The following is a 7,418-nucleotide window of genomic DNA, read 5'->3' on the forward strand; positions in this document are numbered from 1 at the left end:
ATTTAGTTAGTAGAACAAACCTTTGGTTTCATATGGTTTCATTTAAGTGTAATTATGAATAAATGAATCATTTACAGAGAATGCTCCATAGCCCAGAAATTTAAAAAATTTATATGATATGATCTAAAATTTCTAAACGATTATTATGACATCGAAAATAATCAAATAGGAAACAGTTTTTTGTGCCGCAAAAATTCAGACGAAAAACTGAATCGTTGTAATTGATTTAAAAAAAGTCAACAGAACTCGGAATACACTTTAAGTTAGTTATTAGAACAAACCTTTTGTTTTCATATCATTTTAAGTTTAATTTTGTTTGAGAGTGTAAGTGAAATCTTCAGAAGATTAGGGGTTTAATGTGTTTTTCGGTACAATTATGAATAACCGAATCGATTCTAGGGAATGCTTTGTAGCCTATATATCTAAAAAAATTATATGATATGAACTAAAATTTCTAGAAGATTATTATGACATCGAAAAAAATTAAATCAGAAACAATTTTTTGTGTAGTTAAAATTCAGGCCGAAATACCAAATCGTTGTAATGGATTCAAAAAATGTCAACAAAACCCAAAATACACTTTAATTTAGTTAGTAGATCAAACTTTTGGTTTTCATATGGTTTTAAGTTTAATTTTATTTGGAAGTGTAAGTGAAATCTACAGAAGATTAGGGGTTTAACGTGATTTTGGATACAATTATGAATAACCGAATCGATTCCAGGGAATGCTCTGTATCTTGGATATCTACAAATATTTATATGCTATGAACTAAAATTTCTAGTCAATTATTATGACATCAAAAAAAATCAAATCGGAAACAATTTTTTGTACAGCTAAAATTCAGGCCAAAAAATCAAATCGTCTTAATTGATTTAAAAAAAGTCAACAGAACCCGGAATATACTTTAATTTAGTGTGTAAAATGAACCTTTGATTTTCATATGGTTTTAACATGTGTTTCGATACAGTTATGAATAACCAATCGATTCCGGGGAATGCTCTGTAGCCCAGATATCTAAAAAAAATTATATGATAAGAACTAAAATTTTAGACTATTATTATGACAATGAAAAAAATCAAATCGAAAACAGTTTTTTATGCTACAAAAATTCATGTCGAAAAACTGAATCGTCATAATTGATTTAAAAAAAGTTAGCAGAAACCGGAATACACTTTAATTTAGTTAGTATAACAAACCTTTGGTTTTCATAACGTTTTAAGTGTAATTTTATTTGAGAGTGTAAGTGAAAATCTTAAGAAGATTAGGGGTTTAACGTGATTTTCGGTACAGTTATGAATAACCAAATCGATTCTAGGGAATGCCCTATAGCCCAGATATCTAAAAATTTTTATATGATTTAAACTAACATTTCTAGATGATTATTATGACGTTGAAAAAAATCAAATCGGAAATAATGTTTTGTGCAGCTAAAATTCAGGTCGAAAGACCAAATCGTCGTAATTGATTTAAAAACAGTCAACAGAACGCAAAATAAACTTTAATTTAGTTAGTTGAACAAACCTTTGGTTTTAATATGATTTTAAGTGTAATTTTATTTGAGAGTGTAAGTGAATTCTTAACATGTTTTTCGGTACAGTAATGAATAATCGAATGGATTCCAGGGAATGCTCTGTAGCTCAGATATCTAAAAATATTTATCTAATATGAACTATAATTTCTTGACGATTATTATGACATGGAAAAAAATCAAATCGAAAATAGTTTTTTGTGCAGCAAAAATTCAAGCCGAAAATACAAATCGTTATAATTGATATAAAAAAAGTCAACAAAGCCAGAATACACTTTAAATTAGTTAGAAGAACAAACATTTGGTTTTCATATGGTTTTAAGTGTAATTTTATATGACTGTGTAAGTGAAATCTTCAGATGATTAGGGGTTTAACGTGTTTTTCGGTATAGTTATGAATAACCAAATAGATTAAAATGAATGCTTTTTAGACCAGATATCTAAAAAAAATTATATGATATGAACTAAAATTTCTAGAAGTTTAATATGACATCGATAAAAATCAAATCGGAAACAATTTTATGCAGCTAAAATTCAGGCCGAAAATCCATATCGTCATAAATGATTTAAAAAAAGTCAACAGAACCTGGAATACTCTTTAATTCAGTCATTAGAACAGACCATTAGTGTAAGGCCCGCTTTCGAATACTCGAAAGAAGGTCCTTACATAGATGATATAGAACAAAACTGAACTCAACTCAACTCATTTCATTTCTAGCAGCGGAAATTTAAATAAGATTTAATTACATTCCCAACATCTCATAACTCTAGGCTCGATGGCCATACAAAATAATAAAAGGCTCAAATGCCCATAACATAACAAATTCTCATTGTTACAAACCTCCCCAAATCACTAACTAGGATATTTAAAGCTAGGACGTGTCTCCGTACACTACTACCCCTGGCTACAGTCCTACTGGACTCACCCCCAGTAATTGTCTTTCCTTTACCTAGAATGGCAAAGAAGATTAAGTGAGCCACAAGGCTCAACAAGTTCGAGAAACAATAAACAATAGATAGGATCCAAGAACACGATGACACCAAGAAGAGTAATCAAGGACTCCATAATTATATACAAGATTCATAATTCATGAATTTATCAATTCAACTTAATATATCATGTCATCATATATCGCTATGAAAATGTGCATAAAATTCCAATATCATTATCAATTCTCACAGGCTCGCAAGCCATCAATCAATACATGCAAGAGTGCATCATTTCATTATCAATATTAATTTTCCCAGCTCACAAGCCATAAATCGATGCATGCAAAAGTGCATAAGTTTCATAAAACCTCACAAATATATATGGAATCAACCTGTCGAGCTATGGCCACCTCGTCCCGTGCCAGGTGCTCTAGGATACCCTTTCTCCCTTTGTGCAAAATAATAGGTGCGCAAAACATATATATATATATGTAACATGTACATGTATGCATTTGCCAACCACATGTTTTTAAATTCTTATTTTCGCAATATTCATACTTTCAACATTACTTACCCATACCGGGTATTTTTTTTCCATCATCAGATAAATTCAACATATCTTACTTCATAACGTTTACCACATTCAAGATATAGTTTATGACATAGAAATGCTTGATCTAATTTATAACACAGGAATAGGTTTTGAGACATGCTACTTAATATCAAATCTCGATTTACCAGTAGAGGAGTATTATAAATTTAATAACTATTTTTCGCATCATATGATTGTTGTGATTTCATTTAACTAGTGATAGTATGCATTTACTTGCATTCGTGCTCATAGCTCAAGTTCATGATTAGTCCACATGCAATCAAAAGACCACACCACGCAAAATTCCTGTCAAACATAAATCTGAAATTTTTCTAAGGCAATGGACCAAATAGAACATATTTTGAGAATGTCTTCATTTTGAAAAACTAACTCCCAGTAATTTGATAACTAGTATTCATTATTGTAAAAATAATTTTTAATGAATTTTTTAAGAAACGAAAACTATGAATTTTGATGGTGGTAAAATTGCAAATTCGTGAATTTGTACTAAAACCAAAATTCTAACTTTTTATTTTTATGGATTTTGATTTTTTTGATATTTTTATTGAATCCAAATGGGGGTACTTTCTTATTTACATTTATGTATTAAAGTAAATGAAAGTAAAATATGGATAGTAGGGATGAGCTCGAGCTCATGAGCTCGCGGCTTACGGAGAGAGCTCGAGAGAGCTCACAGGAAGGACAAGCGAATGAGCTCGAGGTCAAGAGGTGAGCATTAGTTCGTTGAACGAGCTCACGGTCAAGGGGTTGAGCAAGAGCTCGTTGGATGAGCTTGAGGTCAGTCGCGCGACAAGAGCTCGCGGCCAGGAGCTTGAGAAATGAGCTCGTGGGAACGAGCTCACATTTAAGCTTATGGTCAGTGAGCATATAGGTGTGAGATCGCGACAAAGAGCTGGAACGAGCTCGCGGAAAGAACTAGAACGAGCTCGTTAGAACATCAATGAAGCTGAATGTGTATATATATATAACTGGGTTTTTCGAACAAAACAGAACAGGGGCATTCGAATGACTGTTTAAGCATGAATATATGGTGGATTAGCTAGGCAGGGTATGCTCTAATAAGCTTTACAAATCTCTGAGGGGTATCAGCTCATTACGCATGTTGTATATATGCATTTACAAGTGGGTCTCATATATGGGTGAACAACATATATATATTTTCAGTTCAGCTTTTGCTGTTTGATGTAAGACCTCCGAATACCTTAATAAAATCGTTCGAATGAGTGGCAGATGACTTAGCATTTTACATTCCGACATAGCACATACAACTATAAGATGCATTTGGAACAGCGAGCTCATACAGTGGTGATATACACATAGATATATATATACATACATTTAACACTGCTTCTTTGGATGTAGAACGAGCAGAGGTTCTCATCCTCACCTAACTATATAAAATGCCATTCACGAAGAAAGCTTGGGGTGAAAACAAACCCCATTTCGAGACCTCAAGAAGACTCTAACAAATACCCAGATTTGAAGACTCAATGAACTCTAGTAGAGAGTGAACCATACGCGACAACAAGCGTATAAATATATATATATAACCCCTCATAGTGACTAAAATGAAGAGACTAACAGGGGAACTTGCACGAGAAAATAAATAACAAGGGAACTCACACTGAAAATTAAGAGAGAGTGCAAGAAGAACTTGTAGGAATGAAGAAAGAGTGAACAAAGGGAACTTGCCTGATGACTTTGCTGTGCAGAAAAATCCTCTCTTCCTGAAGCTCATCCCGGCCAACAAGAAAATGGGACTAAAAGGTAGAAAGGAAAAAAGAAGAAGAAATAGGAAGAAAGAGTTGCAGAAAGGGAAAAAGGAAGGCACACAACAAATAAAGGTCGCTAGTGTAGATGAAGCATGAAGAGCGAAATGCGCAGTCTGCACCTGCCACTTGGTCGAAATTGTTGAGTTCTAACCTAGTCAAGAGGGGGCTTGAATTGACACCTTTTAAAAACTTTAATGCAAAATTTATGCACGTATATATATATGAGAAAACAAATTTAATACAAACCAAAATTGTAGTTGAGAGTACGAGAGCACTTAAATACTAGATGGATAATATGATATCCGCCGGCTGTGCTAGTATGTGCTTAGTGTTAGTGTAGGTGCTCTAAACCCAATCAGATTGGGCATGTTGTACACTGACAATTGTAATCATGTTATTATTTGAATAAGGAGTTATTCAAATTCACAAGAAGTCATTCTATTAGTTTCTTGTTATTATTGTAATAACCAAATGAAACTAGATAGAAGTCCATATGATGTATACTGTGAATAATCTATAAAGATGTGAGATGATGCATCACAGTTTCTAGACATCATTAAAAGTCCCAAGTCGTAGCAATGTCAAGAATGGACATTGACAATTGCGGTAAGACTTGTATGTGCTATGTTTTTGCTATGTGATATCAATGGGGGTCTCACACCCATAGGCATGGGGATGCCTAGACAAGTACATAGGTGACCAATGTTGGAGAACGTGTCACTGGACATGACTCGCCATGAGAATCCATTTTGGTTATATGTTAATGGTATTCTCATACAAGATGGGTGTAACTAATCCTTGGACTTGAGGTTGTCACGGTCATCTCATAAGAAGACCGGTATGCTTTGACATCATTTCGATGGGCCTAGACAAAGGATGCACGTGGGCGATCGTTGGGTATATCGTGAGGCTTATGGAGATGGGTGCATAGCCAAGATGAGACTCGTCTATCCCTTGATAGAGGATGATGTTTCTAAGGCACCTTCGGTGGATATTCACTTTAAATCCATGGCCATGGTGAAAGAGATCAATAAGGAGTTATTGATTTACTTTCTAATTAAGTGAAGATATCCAGAAGACCGAAGAAAACTCATGTGATCGTTATCAAGCAACACATCGCCATACTTGAGATCACATAAGATACATTGACAAGAGGATCGAATTACACGGTAACCATGCTCGTGAAAGGTTATTTGCAGATTATGAATCCTTTTGAATAATTGGGTAGGCATGATGCCTTGCTAGAGGCCAATCTTGTCTTATGTGTTTGTACCGACACATTGCCAACATATTCGGAAGCCTAATGAGTCATACGCAATAAGCACGGTCCCTGGCTTAAACTAGGAGAGTGGACGTATGGTTAAGTGGGACACTTCGGCAAGAAGTTTTGCTGTCGTAGGTTCTCACGAAAAAAGAACAAATAGACGTAATGACGTCGATATGACGAGGAGTCGTCATAATGGAAAGAGTTTCCTAAAAATGGCAATTGATTAAATTAGGAAGGAGTTTCTAATTTAATAATTTTCTATTTGTTGGAGTGGCAAATAGAAAATAAAATATATTTAGGTTTAAGTTAATATTTAGACTAAATTAGATTTGGGTCAAATATTAAATTAAATATTATATTTGGACTAAATTGGATTTGGGCCAAATATTAAAATAAATATTATATTTGGACTAAATTAGATTTGGGCCAAATATTAAATATTATATTTGGACCAAATTAGATTTGGGCCAAATATTAAATAAAATATATTTGGGCTTGAATTATATTTGGGCCATAATATTTTATTTAACCTATAAAAGGATTGGGCCATTTAATTATATTTCTAGTTGGACTAGAATAAGCCCACTTAAGATTCTAATTAAATTAGAATTAATGGGCTAGCCCAATCCATTAGGGTTTTAGAAACCCTAGGATATTTCCTTATAAGGGGATTTTTGGTGTCGTTTTTCAAGAGTTGAAAAATGTATTGCCATTCACTCTTCCCATTTCCTTTTGGCATCAATTTGAAACGTGGGCGTTCTTTTACCGTCTATACACATTTTTGTGCAGCTAAAATTCAAGCCAAAAAGCCAAATCGTCGTAATTTATTTAAAAAAAGTCAATAGAACCCGGAATACACTTTAATTTAGTTAGTAGATTAAACTTTTGGTTTTCGTATGGTTTTAAGTTTAATTTTATTTGGGAGTGTAAGTGAAATCTTCAGAAGATTAGGGGTTTAATGTGATTTTCGGTACATTTATGAATAACCGAATCGATTCTAGGGAATGCTCTGTATCCTGGATATCTGCATGAAAGATTTCTTATGGAAAAATAGCGGAATAGAAATCTTACTTTGAAAACTCCAAGATAGATAACTCTACCTTTTAAATGCTAGGATCGGTTTGATGTAAAAACACAACTCTACACCAAGGGTAATTTGATTACCAACTTAAAGAAGCAGCAACCAAAATACTTTCACAACCCAATATACTTTCTTTGCTAGTCTCTTATTCTTCTCACTAGAAGAATACTTGTATACTCTTTCAATCCTCAAAACACTCTCAAAAGATCATCATCTGGATGAAATG

This window comes from Diospyros lotus, chromosome 14 (assembly GCF_014633365.1).
Source record: "Diospyros lotus cultivar Yz01 chromosome 14, ASM1463336v1, whole genome shotgun sequence".
NCBI classification, from domain to species: domain Eukaryota; kingdom Viridiplantae; phylum Streptophyta; class Magnoliopsida; order Ericales; family Ebenaceae; genus Diospyros; species Diospyros lotus.